This window comes from Aethalodelphis obliquidens, unplaced genomic scaffold, assembly GCF_003676395.1.
Source record: "Aethalodelphis obliquidens isolate GAN/ISIS:26980383/991018 unplaced genomic scaffold, ASM367639v1 scaffold66, whole genome shotgun sequence".
In the NCBI taxonomy this organism is placed as follows: Eukaryota; Metazoa; Chordata; class Mammalia; order Artiodactyla; family Delphinidae; genus Aethalodelphis; species Aethalodelphis obliquidens.
This window is the reverse complement of record NW_020838010.1, coordinates 10,373,325-10,383,722: the sequence shown is the minus strand read 5'-3', so window position 1 is coordinate 10,383,722 and position 10,398 is coordinate 10,373,325. Positions and strand designations below refer to the sequence as shown.

At 45.5% G+C, this 10,398-nt stretch overlaps 1 long non-coding RNA gene across 1 annotated transcript; it reads right to left on the bottom strand.

Annotated features, from left to right (window-relative positions):
• Positions 1 to 4,262: 4,262 nt before the first annotated feature.
• LOC113610982 (uncharacterized) lies at positions 4,263 to 9,190 on the bottom strand. The gene is made up of 3 exons (XR_003429313.1): positions 9,082 to 9,190; positions 7,470 to 7,742; positions 4,263 to 4,735 (listed from the first exon to the last, which is right to left on the bottom strand). It is a non-coding gene; the product is annotated as an uncharacterized LOC113610982 (long non-coding RNA).
• Positions 9,191 to 10,398: the final 1,208 nt, after the last annotated feature.

The following is a 10,398-nucleotide window of genomic DNA, read 5'->3' as shown; positions in this document are numbered from 1 at the left end:
CAACTGGACATGTGGATTGGGCAGATGGTGACTGGAAATCCCTCATTTTCCATCGCTGAGCCTTCTTGAGTTCAAGGCATTCATAGATTTTGAAGAGTTCTGCACTATATTGGTGGAAAATAAGTCACCATTGTGCGAAGATCCCTTCCCTGGGTGCAAGGGGAGGGGTGCAGAGGAGAGTTTAGACCACAGGATCCTGAGAACCCAGGACTGGAGGAAGGAGCCTCTTACCTTAGTCCAGATACGCAGAGTCAGGCATCTGTAAGCCAAAACAGCAAGAGCAATAACAGCAGGGTCAGAGGCAGCTTCCAGGCCTGGGCCATGCTTGGCCGGTGCCAGGAATTATTGATTGTCCTGTATTTCGCGTAGCCCGGTAGGATGCAGAGGGCCCAGGGGAGTTTAAGGCACAGTGGTGAGGTGGTCAGAAGAGGCTGATAGGTTTTATTTTTCTCTAGTATAATAGGTTTTTTTCCTGGCCAATGCCACGCAGCATGAGGAATCCCAGTTCCCTGATCAGGGATCAAACCCGTGCCCCCTACAGTGGAAGCACGGAGTCTTAACCACTGGACTGCCAGGGAAGTCCCTCTAGTATAATAGTTTTTGTTTTTTGGTTTTTGTTTTTTTTTTTGCGGTACGCGGGCCTCTCACTGTTGTGGCCTCTCCCGTTGCGGAGCACAGGCTCCGGACGCGCAGGCTCAGCGGCCATGGCTCACGGGCCCAGCCGTTCCGCGGCATGAACTCGTGTCCCCTGCATCGGCAGGCGGACTGTCAACCACTGCGTCACCAGGGAAGCCCTAGTGTAATAATTTTAATGAGATATAATTCACACACCACACAATCCGTCAGGTTCATAGGTTTTGGTGAGCACACACAATCCTTTAATTTCATAAACAAACAAAATATACTTTATTTTTTACAATTTTATGTATTTATTTATTTATGGCTGCGTTGGGTCTTCGTTGCTGCGCGCGGGCTTTCTCTAGTTGCGGCGAGCGGGGGCTACTCTTTGTTGCGGTGCGCAGGCTTCTCATTGCAGTGGCTTCTCTTGTTGCAGAGCACGGGGTCTAGGCGCACGAGCTTCAGTAGTTGTGGCGCACGGGCTTAGTTGCTTCGCAGCATGTGGGATCTTCCTTGACCAGGGCTCAAACCCGTGTCCCCTGCATTGGCAGGTGGATTCTTAACCACTGCGCCACCCTGGAAGCCCCAAAATATACTTTAAAAGACAATTTTATGACTGTCTTGGGAGTACAGGCAGTATTAGGTTGTCATTTATTCATTTATACTTTGCTTACAACTAAATTTTCAAACCCACTACTAGTGTGTGTCAACGTTCAGCTCAGTGAACTGGATTCACCCAGAATTTTGCAGGTGAACATTATCCCAACGTCTTAGGTTGGATGGCCAAGCTCTAGACAAGGTTAAGTAAGGTCCTCCTGATGCAGCTTAGAGTGTGTTCTCTTTCTTAAAACTGCCAAAATTGAAGCCCGCATCAAGAGTCTGTCTCTGAAGTCAGCATAAGACAGCCCCAGACTGAATTAGGTCTCACTGTTCCAGGTCATTTTGTTAAGTGTCAGTGTTCTACTCTTATTGTTGAATCAATCAAAACTGACCAACGACCAACAGACTTACAAATGTGCGCTTTTGAATGAATACAGTTGGTTAAACTTTTGGGGGATGCTTTTGTATTACTGTCTCTACAGTCCATATAGTTGACCAGCCAACAAGCCATATTTCACTATTACTATCAATGTATGCAGCCTGTACATATCTCCATCTTTTATCATGTGACCTACAATGGAAAAAATGTGGATGCCACAACCCAAGCAAACTTCCCTAAAATTTCAGTTCTCTTATCTAGATTTGTGATCAGAACTACATGGCAGGGGACTTCCCTGGCAGGCCAGTGGTTAAGAATCCACCTTCCAATGCAGAGGATCTGGGTTTGATCCCTGGTTGGGGAACTAAGATCCCACATGCCGAGGGGCAACTAAGCCAGCAAGCCACAACTAGTGAGCCTGCGTGCCACAATGAAGAGCCCATGCATGGCAGCTAAGACCCGACACAGCTAAATAAATAATTAATTAATTAATTTTAAAAGAAGAACTGCATGGCAGGCCATTTAAACCTGTCATCTCTGATAATGGCTTAGCTAGTATTTTCTCTCTGTTGTTTATGGAGGACTGATCCATTTATTTTGGAAACCTATAGAGGAGGTGGTTGGTAGATATTCTGTTACGAAAATTGAGAAGCTCGACCTCTGGTCTCACCTAAATGGAAGGTCATATGCCTTCTGGAGGTGGGCCATGAAGCTACTTATAGTGAAGCCCAGATCTTCCTCAGGAAGCTACTTTGACTATTTGCCAACAGGTCAAAAAACACTGCGTTCTGTCCCTGAGTTCTACAATATGGAGCATGACATTAATCAATAACCTGCCATAATCCTAGCAGAACCTCTGTACTATTCCAGCTCAGCAAAGGTCACATATGTCCCCTCCAAGGAGTGGGAATGGGGCATTCCATATAAAAGCAAGCTTCCAGAAAGGGTGTTTGTCCTTTCTGCTAAGATCTTACCTGCACTTGAGGCATGCTTATTTTTGCCTTGCTTACTTTTTTTTCAAATTTTATTGAAGTATAGCTGATTTACAATGTTGTGTTAATTTCTTCTGTACAGCAGTGACTCAGTTATACATATACATATTCTTTTTCATATTCTTTTCCATTATGGTTTGTCACAGGATACTGAATATAGTTCCCTGTGCTATACAGTAGGACCTTGTTGTTTGCTTACTTTAAAAAGTACTTGCTGGGACTTCCCTGGTGGCACAGTGGTTAAGACTCCGAGCTCCCAATACAGGGGACCTGGGTTTGATCCCTGGTCAGTGAACTAGATCCCACATGCATGCCGCAGCTAAAGAGCCCGCGTGCCGCAACTAAGACCCAGTGCAACCAAATAAACAACTAAATTTTTTTTTTTTTTTTTTTTTTGCTGTACGCGGGCCTCTCACTGTTGTGGCCTCTCCCGTTGCGGAGCACAGGCTCCGGACGCGCAGGCTCAGCGGCCATGGCTCACGGGCCTAGCCGCTCCGCGGCACGTGGGATCTTCCCAGACCGGGGCACGAACCCGTGTCCCCTGCATCGGCAGGCGGACTCTCAACCACTGCGCCACCAGGGAAGCCCTAAATATTTTTTTTTAAAGTACTTGCTCTTCAAAGTCCCCACGCCCCATGTCTCTGCAGGAGAATGAAAGGTTCTTAATTCTGGAACCTACTCCCCCACCTGCAATATACACATCCATGCTCACCCTTGTTTTTTTTTTTAATTAATTAATTTAATTTATTTAGTTTTGGCTGCATTGGGTCTTTGTTGCTGCGTGCGGGCTTTCTCTACTTGTGGTGAGCAGGGGCTACTATTCGTTGTGGTGCGCGGGCTTCTCATTGCAGCGGCTTCCCTTGTTGCGGAGCATGGGCTCTAGGCGTGCAGGCTTCAGTAGTTGTGGCGCACGGGCTTAGTTGCTCCGCGGCATGTGGGATCTTCCCAGACCAGGGCTCGAACCCGTGTCCCCTGCATTGGCAGGCAGATTCTTAACGACTGTACCACCAGGGAAGCCCCACCCTTGGTTTTTGACTCTAGCTCAAGATAATGGACTCACACCACTGGAACCCACCTCTGAACCTTTGCTGACCATCTGGCATTTCTCCACCCATTTCTGGTTACTAGTGTTTTCTTCTTAGACCTCAGCTTGATGAGATGATCATTGCCTTTGTCTTGTTCGCCCAACTCCTACTGCCATTCAGGCCTCAACTTAGTTATCACTACCTCTGGAAAGCCTTACTTAATTACCAGAATTAGGTACCCATCCCCTGAGGGCCCCGTAGCATCCAGTGGTTCTCTTTATCACGTTGTATTATAATAGCCTGTATGTCTTTCCCTCCACGCCCACCTAGACTGTAAGTTCCATAATAGCACTTGTTCACTGCTGTATCCCCAGCGTTATGTACAGTGCTCTGTAAACCTTTATTGAATAAACAAATAAGTGAATTCATTCCACTGGCTTCCCAACCCTGGAAACCCTGGCCGTATCCATTTTTTTTTCTTTTCTTGCGGTACGCGGGCCTCTCACCGTTGTGGCCTCTCCCGTTGCGGAGCACAGGCTCCGGACACGCAGGCCCAGCAGCCATGGCTCACGGGCCCAGCCGCTCCACGGCACGTGGGATCTTCCCGGACCGGGGCACGAACCCGTGTCCCCTGCAGCGGCAGGCGGACTCTCAACCACTGCACCACCAGGGAAGCCCTGGCCGTATCCTTGACTTGATCCTGCAGCTGGTGATTGACACTATGGGATGTCTGATTTTAAGTAACATGAATTACCCATGAGCAGGCTTGGTTGAATTAGCTGCAAGTCAATATGGCCTGAGGTGAATGAATCTACTTTATCAAGTTATTTAATATTGACCAGTTGAGTATGGAAAATATGTGCTAAAGTCAATGGTTACAATTTTACTTTACTTACTTCTATTAGGAGCAAAATACTAGGTCTGATTATCTCTTGAGGTCCTTCTCGGCAGGTGATGATAGAATCATGTCACTAGCTTACTAAAAGTCCCTGAATGTCTTATTTGCCGTGGTAGGGAGAATATCTGTGCAGGTGATTGAAACGCAGATTCAAATTATTGGAGTAGAAATTTTAAAAGAGAGGGCAGGCTCTTGGCAAGTGCCTTCTGTCTTAGTATGATATCTGAAATAAGGAATTGAAAAGATGAGGTTAGAGGTGTTACCTGGCCACCAGAAGAACTCACAAGATGGTTAGTACCTTGGTGGATTCACTAAGAGCCACAGTCTGTTCATCACCTTTGAGATTTAAAACACCTCAGCCTCAGGAAAGCTAGTTCATGAGAGCCAATTTCACATAAATCAAAGCAGAGGGCCAATTTACTAATTCACAAAGAAGGGCAGAACACCAAGGGAAAAAATCATAAAGGGAAATACTGATAGATTTTGACTGTACAAATATTTTAAACTTCTTTCCACAAGTCTGCTATAAATAAATGACAGTGTTAATATCCATATATATAAAGAGCTCATATGAATTAACAAGGAAAAAAGTGTTCCAGTATAAAAGCAGGCAAAGGACACGTACAAGAAATTGACAAAAGAAAAAGGTAACTGATAAATATTTCAATGCTTTCTGCCGTTGGTGGTGTGCTGGAGCCTACTTGCAGGGCTTGAGAACGCACTCACATTGAGAGCTTGAAATCAGTTGTGGTGAGAATATTTACACCACGGAAATAAGCAAATGCTGCATATCAGGGTTGCTTTTTTCTTTTTTTTCCTTCTCAGAGAACCAGCTGTCAAACATTTAGCAGCACATTACTGCACATCTTCTATCACTCTCTCACCTGGATCCTTTCCAACAACATTCAAACCTTCGCAGGTCTTTTCTGCCATCTTTAAAGAAACTCCAACCTCCCACATCCTTCTCTAGCTACCATCTCTGTTTTCCTTCACAGCCAAACTTCCCCAAATAACTGACTATATTTCCTGAATCCATTTAGTCATTTCCCAATCGTTCTTCCACACGCTCAAGCCATTTTTTGCCACCATGTCTCCCCTGAAACAGCTCTTGTTGAGCTCAATGACCTCCATGGACCCTAAAGTCTGTGAACAGTTTTCCCTTACTTCCTTTGACCTCTTGGCAGTATTCAATTCTGTTGACGACCTTCTTGAAATCCTCTTGTCCTTGGGCTTCGGCAGCCCATGATCCTGGTTTACCTCCAACCTCTCTAGTTTCTCCTTTGCAGTTCCCTTCTCAGGTTCTTCTTCTCGAAATGCTGGTGTTTTTCAGGGATCAGTCTTGGGTCCTTTCTTTACTTTCTCCCTAGGTCATTTCATTTATTCCCATGGCTTTACACACTACCTATACACCAATGACTTCTAGATTTATAGCTCTGGTCCTGGCCCCTCTTCTGGGAGCTCCAGTTGCCTACTCGACATCTTCCCCTTCAATGTCTCAAAAGCATCTCAAACTCAAGCTAATCCCAAACTGGAGCCAAAGACTTTCTCTCTCTTCCTCGAACCTGAGGTTCTCCAGTGTTCCCCATTTCAACGAATTGCAGGACCATATAAGTCAGAAACTTAAGAGTCAACTTCGGCATATCTGTCTTCCTCGTCTCCCACATCACCAAATCTGGGTTGTCTTTACCTTCTAAATAGCTCCCCAATAAGTTCTCTTCTCTCCATCTCTACTTCTACTGCCCTAGTACAAGCCTCCATGATCTTTCAGCTGGAAGACTAAAAGAGCCTCCTAACGGTTTTTTCTTTTTTTCTTTCTTTCTTTTTTTGGCCGTGCCGTGCAGCATGTGGGATCTTAATTCCCAGACCAGGGATCGAACCTGTGCCCCTGCAGTGGAAGCTCCGAGTCCTAACCAGGACCGCCAAGGAATTCCCCTAACTGGTTTTCTGCCTCCATTTTCTTCTCTTCAATATGCTCTCCATACTGAAGCCAAGGAACTTTTCAAAACACGAGTCTGATCATGCCACACTCCTGTCACAAACTCCTCAGTGGCTCCCATTGCTTAGGGTAAAAAAGTCCAAACAGCTCTGTACAATGGCCAAGGGCCCTGATTATCTGGCTCTGTGCCTATGTCTGCAGCCTCATTTCATTCCCCTCCAGTCTGTCTGTACTCCAGGAACACCAGCTTCCTTTCCGCTTCTTTTTTTTTTTTTTCCTTTCCGCTTCTTGAACAGAGCCTTCGAACATGCTCTTTCCTTTGCCTGGAATGCCCTTCTCACTCCCGTCCTCCCTTCACCTAGCTGACTCTTATTTAATCCGCAGATCTCGATTTAAACATCACTTCCTCCACGAAGCCTCCTACACTGACAAGCTAGACTAAGTCAAATCTGCACCGCCCCCCCAATAAGTATGTCCTTAATTGCTCTTACTGCAGTTTTATTTCTTCATTTTATGTGTGTGATTATTTGATGTTTGTCTGTCCTCCCTACTAGATCATAAGCTCCATGAAGGCCAGGACCAAGTTTGTTTTTACTCACCAATGATCTCCAGCACCTAGTCTAAGACTTGGCACACAGTGGGTTATCTATTAATATTTGTGAGATTAATGAATCAGGGATCCCTGTGTACAGAAAATATGTAAAACTAAGCCAGCTAGTATTTCTCCTTTTGTTATATCTTCCAAGAAGCTAAGAATCCTATTTAAAGCTTAATCATGGCAATTATATCAACCCACTAGATTCAGCATATCTGAATTCTCCTTTTTGATACCGACGTTCTATTCCCAGTTTATTGATCCATAAAATCTGTTTTGGAATAAGACGCTGTGCGTGTGTGTGTGTGTGTGTGTGTGTGCACATGTACGCGAGCACACGCCTACATGTGCACATGTATATGAATGCAAAGCTAAATCAATACCTAAATGCAAAGCATTGACAGATTGATAAAAAAAAGACTTCACCTTAACCGATGACTAATGGTGGTGATGGTGAGGCCAGTATCTCACTGAGTGTCGTTACCATCTTGATTCCATCTCTGTGGCTCATTTCAATCCTTTCACAGTGCTGGTGGCTCATCTGTGGAAGACTGCAGGGTCACTGGGTAGAGACCTTCTTTCTCTAGATTCTGTACCATGTCTAGGGGCTGTGGGTGAATGTCATTCAACTCACAGAACTTATTGTCTTTTTAAACCTTCTTTTATCTCGTGAAATGTAACACATATCCCAAAGAGTTCCTAAAGCAGAAAGATAAAGCAAAAATCAATATTTATAAATCAAACACCCATGTGATCACCACTAGGTTAAGAGCTAGAGCCCTGGGGGAATTCCCTGGCAGTCCAGTGGTTAGGACTCGGTGCTTTCACTGTCGTGGCCCAGGTTCGATCCCTGGTCGGGGAACTGAGATCCTGCAAGCCGCACGGCGCAGCAAAAAACAAAACAAAAGAAAAAGAAAACAGAAATAGAGCATTGTATTTATTGTCTATGCTTCATATTGGATACTGCCTTAAGACACATTTGTTATTTACTATTTGACTTTTAGTGCATATATATCTCGTCTCCCCAGTTAGACAGGAACTTCCTTCAGAACAGAAGCCATACCTCATATTTCTCTCTACCTCTCCCAGTGCCTAGTGCAGTGCCCTGGTAGGTACACAACGCATTTGACATGATTACACATCTTAGACTAACTCTGTGATTCTGGGAAGACCACTGAGGACTAATTGTGGTGAACAAGAATTGTTTGAGGGGGACTTCCCTGGTGGTCCAGTGGCTAAGACCTGGCACAGCCAAAAAGAAAAAAAAAAGAATTGTTTGAGGAAACACAAGATTGTATCATTTGTCTAAGTCTATGTGTACAAATCAGGGTCTAAGGACAATTAGTATCCCTGATATGGGCAGTGTGCCCAGCCTTCTCTTGAGTTCTGGCTCTTGCCCAACACAGAAAGCCAGCCTAGGACTATGGCAGTAGCCTCCTAACTGGTCTCCCTGTCTTTGGTCTTGCCCTCATTCAATGAGTTCTTCTGTGGTGACTCAAGTGTGCTGAGTAAACATAGATCTCACTGCCATGTCACTGCTCAATAACCTTTACATGGTGGTTCTCCAGCTGCGATGCACCTCACAACCACCTGGAAATCTTCTTACACACCCATACTTCTACCAAACAAAGATTCTGTCTCGGCAGGTCTGTGGTGGGGTCTAGGCCTTGGCCTCTATAAGAAGCAGTAAGGGTGATTCTGATGCAGCTCGGGTACCGTCCACCAAGAAACACTGCTTCAAAGGCTCTTTATTCCCTACAGGGTGAAACCTCAGCATCCTTAGCAGGGCACACAAGGCCCTTAATGGGTGGCCCATTTTAAAGCAGACTCTGTTCCCTCCATGCTACTCCAGTCCCATGTCACTGTCACCATCTTTTCTTGCCTGAACTGCTACAACAGTGTTCTGGTTCCTGAGTCCTAATCGCTTCAATTGCTGTCTGCTCCAATCTTCTCCCCAACCTGGAGCCAGAGTGACCTTTCAAAATTGCAAATGTATTCATATCGCCCCCCTGCTCAAAACCCTTCGGTGGTTCCTCACCATCTAATGGACAGTTTCTCCAACTGGTTCAGGTGGCACGGCAGCTGGAAGTCATGATGGTCTTTCTAGAATGCCAGGAAATAATTGATATAGGATATCGCATCAGATGAAATAGAACACTTTTCAAAAGAACACTTCTGCTAGCAGAAAATACGTCTACATTATGTGTGTGCAACACAAAATCATAGCCACAAGCACAGATGTCCATGAAAAAAAAATAAACTGTTGAATTAAGCATAATCAGTCCTGGGATTGTCTTTAATATTCTTTTGCTACATGTTCATTCATTTTGTTGCTTGCTAGCAGATAAGAAGGAGCATCTGTCGAAGACTGAGCAAAACTTTATGGTTAAAAAAATTAAAATAGAGAAGTTTCTACCCATTAACTGATTTGTTTTTCACTGTGCGCATCCGTCTCATTTGCACCGGGCCTGGTTCCAGAACGAGCAGGCGTTGTCCCTGGAGAGCACAGCTCGAGAATCCCTACTCTTGAGCATGAAGGCTAAGCTCTTTGGCATATGACCAATGTGCCCCTTCCAGCTCTGACCCCACCTTCTCTTCCAGCCGCATTTACAACCGCTCTCCTCTCCTCCACCATTCCCTCTGGCCAAGAGTTGGAATTCCCTAAATGTTCTGTCCTTTTCTTCTGTAGTTTTACATATAGTGTTCTTCTACTGTTCCCCCCACCCCTTGATGGCCAGATAAGCTACTACTCTTTCTTCAAGATTCAATCCAAATGGGTCTTTTTTTTTTTTTTGGCCACACCGCACGGGCATGTGGGCGCTTAGTTCCCCGACCAGGGATCGAACCCACGCCCCGGAAGCGTGGAGCCCCAACCACTGGACCACCATGGAAGTCCCCAAATGGGCCTTGAGGTGCCTTCCCTCACCTCTCTGGGTCTCCACCTCTCCAAGGTCTTGCTCCTGACTGATTATATCACTTATCACGTTACTGGTTGTTTGTGGAACCATCATCTGGCACCTGGCCTGGGTGCTCCCTCAGGTCATGGCAAAGGTGCTTGGCACCCATTTTTCTTGAGTCCTCTGGCACTGAGCACAGTGGCTGATATGCAGCTCATATTTGTGGAATGAAGAGTAAAATTTCAAAGGAAGCAAAGTTTATCTTTAGAAACTTTCAGCTCCCTACAGGGGTCCCCTCTCCATCTTTCTGGTACCTCTTCTCCAACCCTAGGCACTCTGTACTCTCATGCTGCCCACTGGTAGAAATCCACCAGGATCTGCCATTATCGCTACAGCCCAGGCTTCAGAATTTTCCCTCAATATCCTGCCAAACTTTACCCAGTCCTGTGTCCCATCCC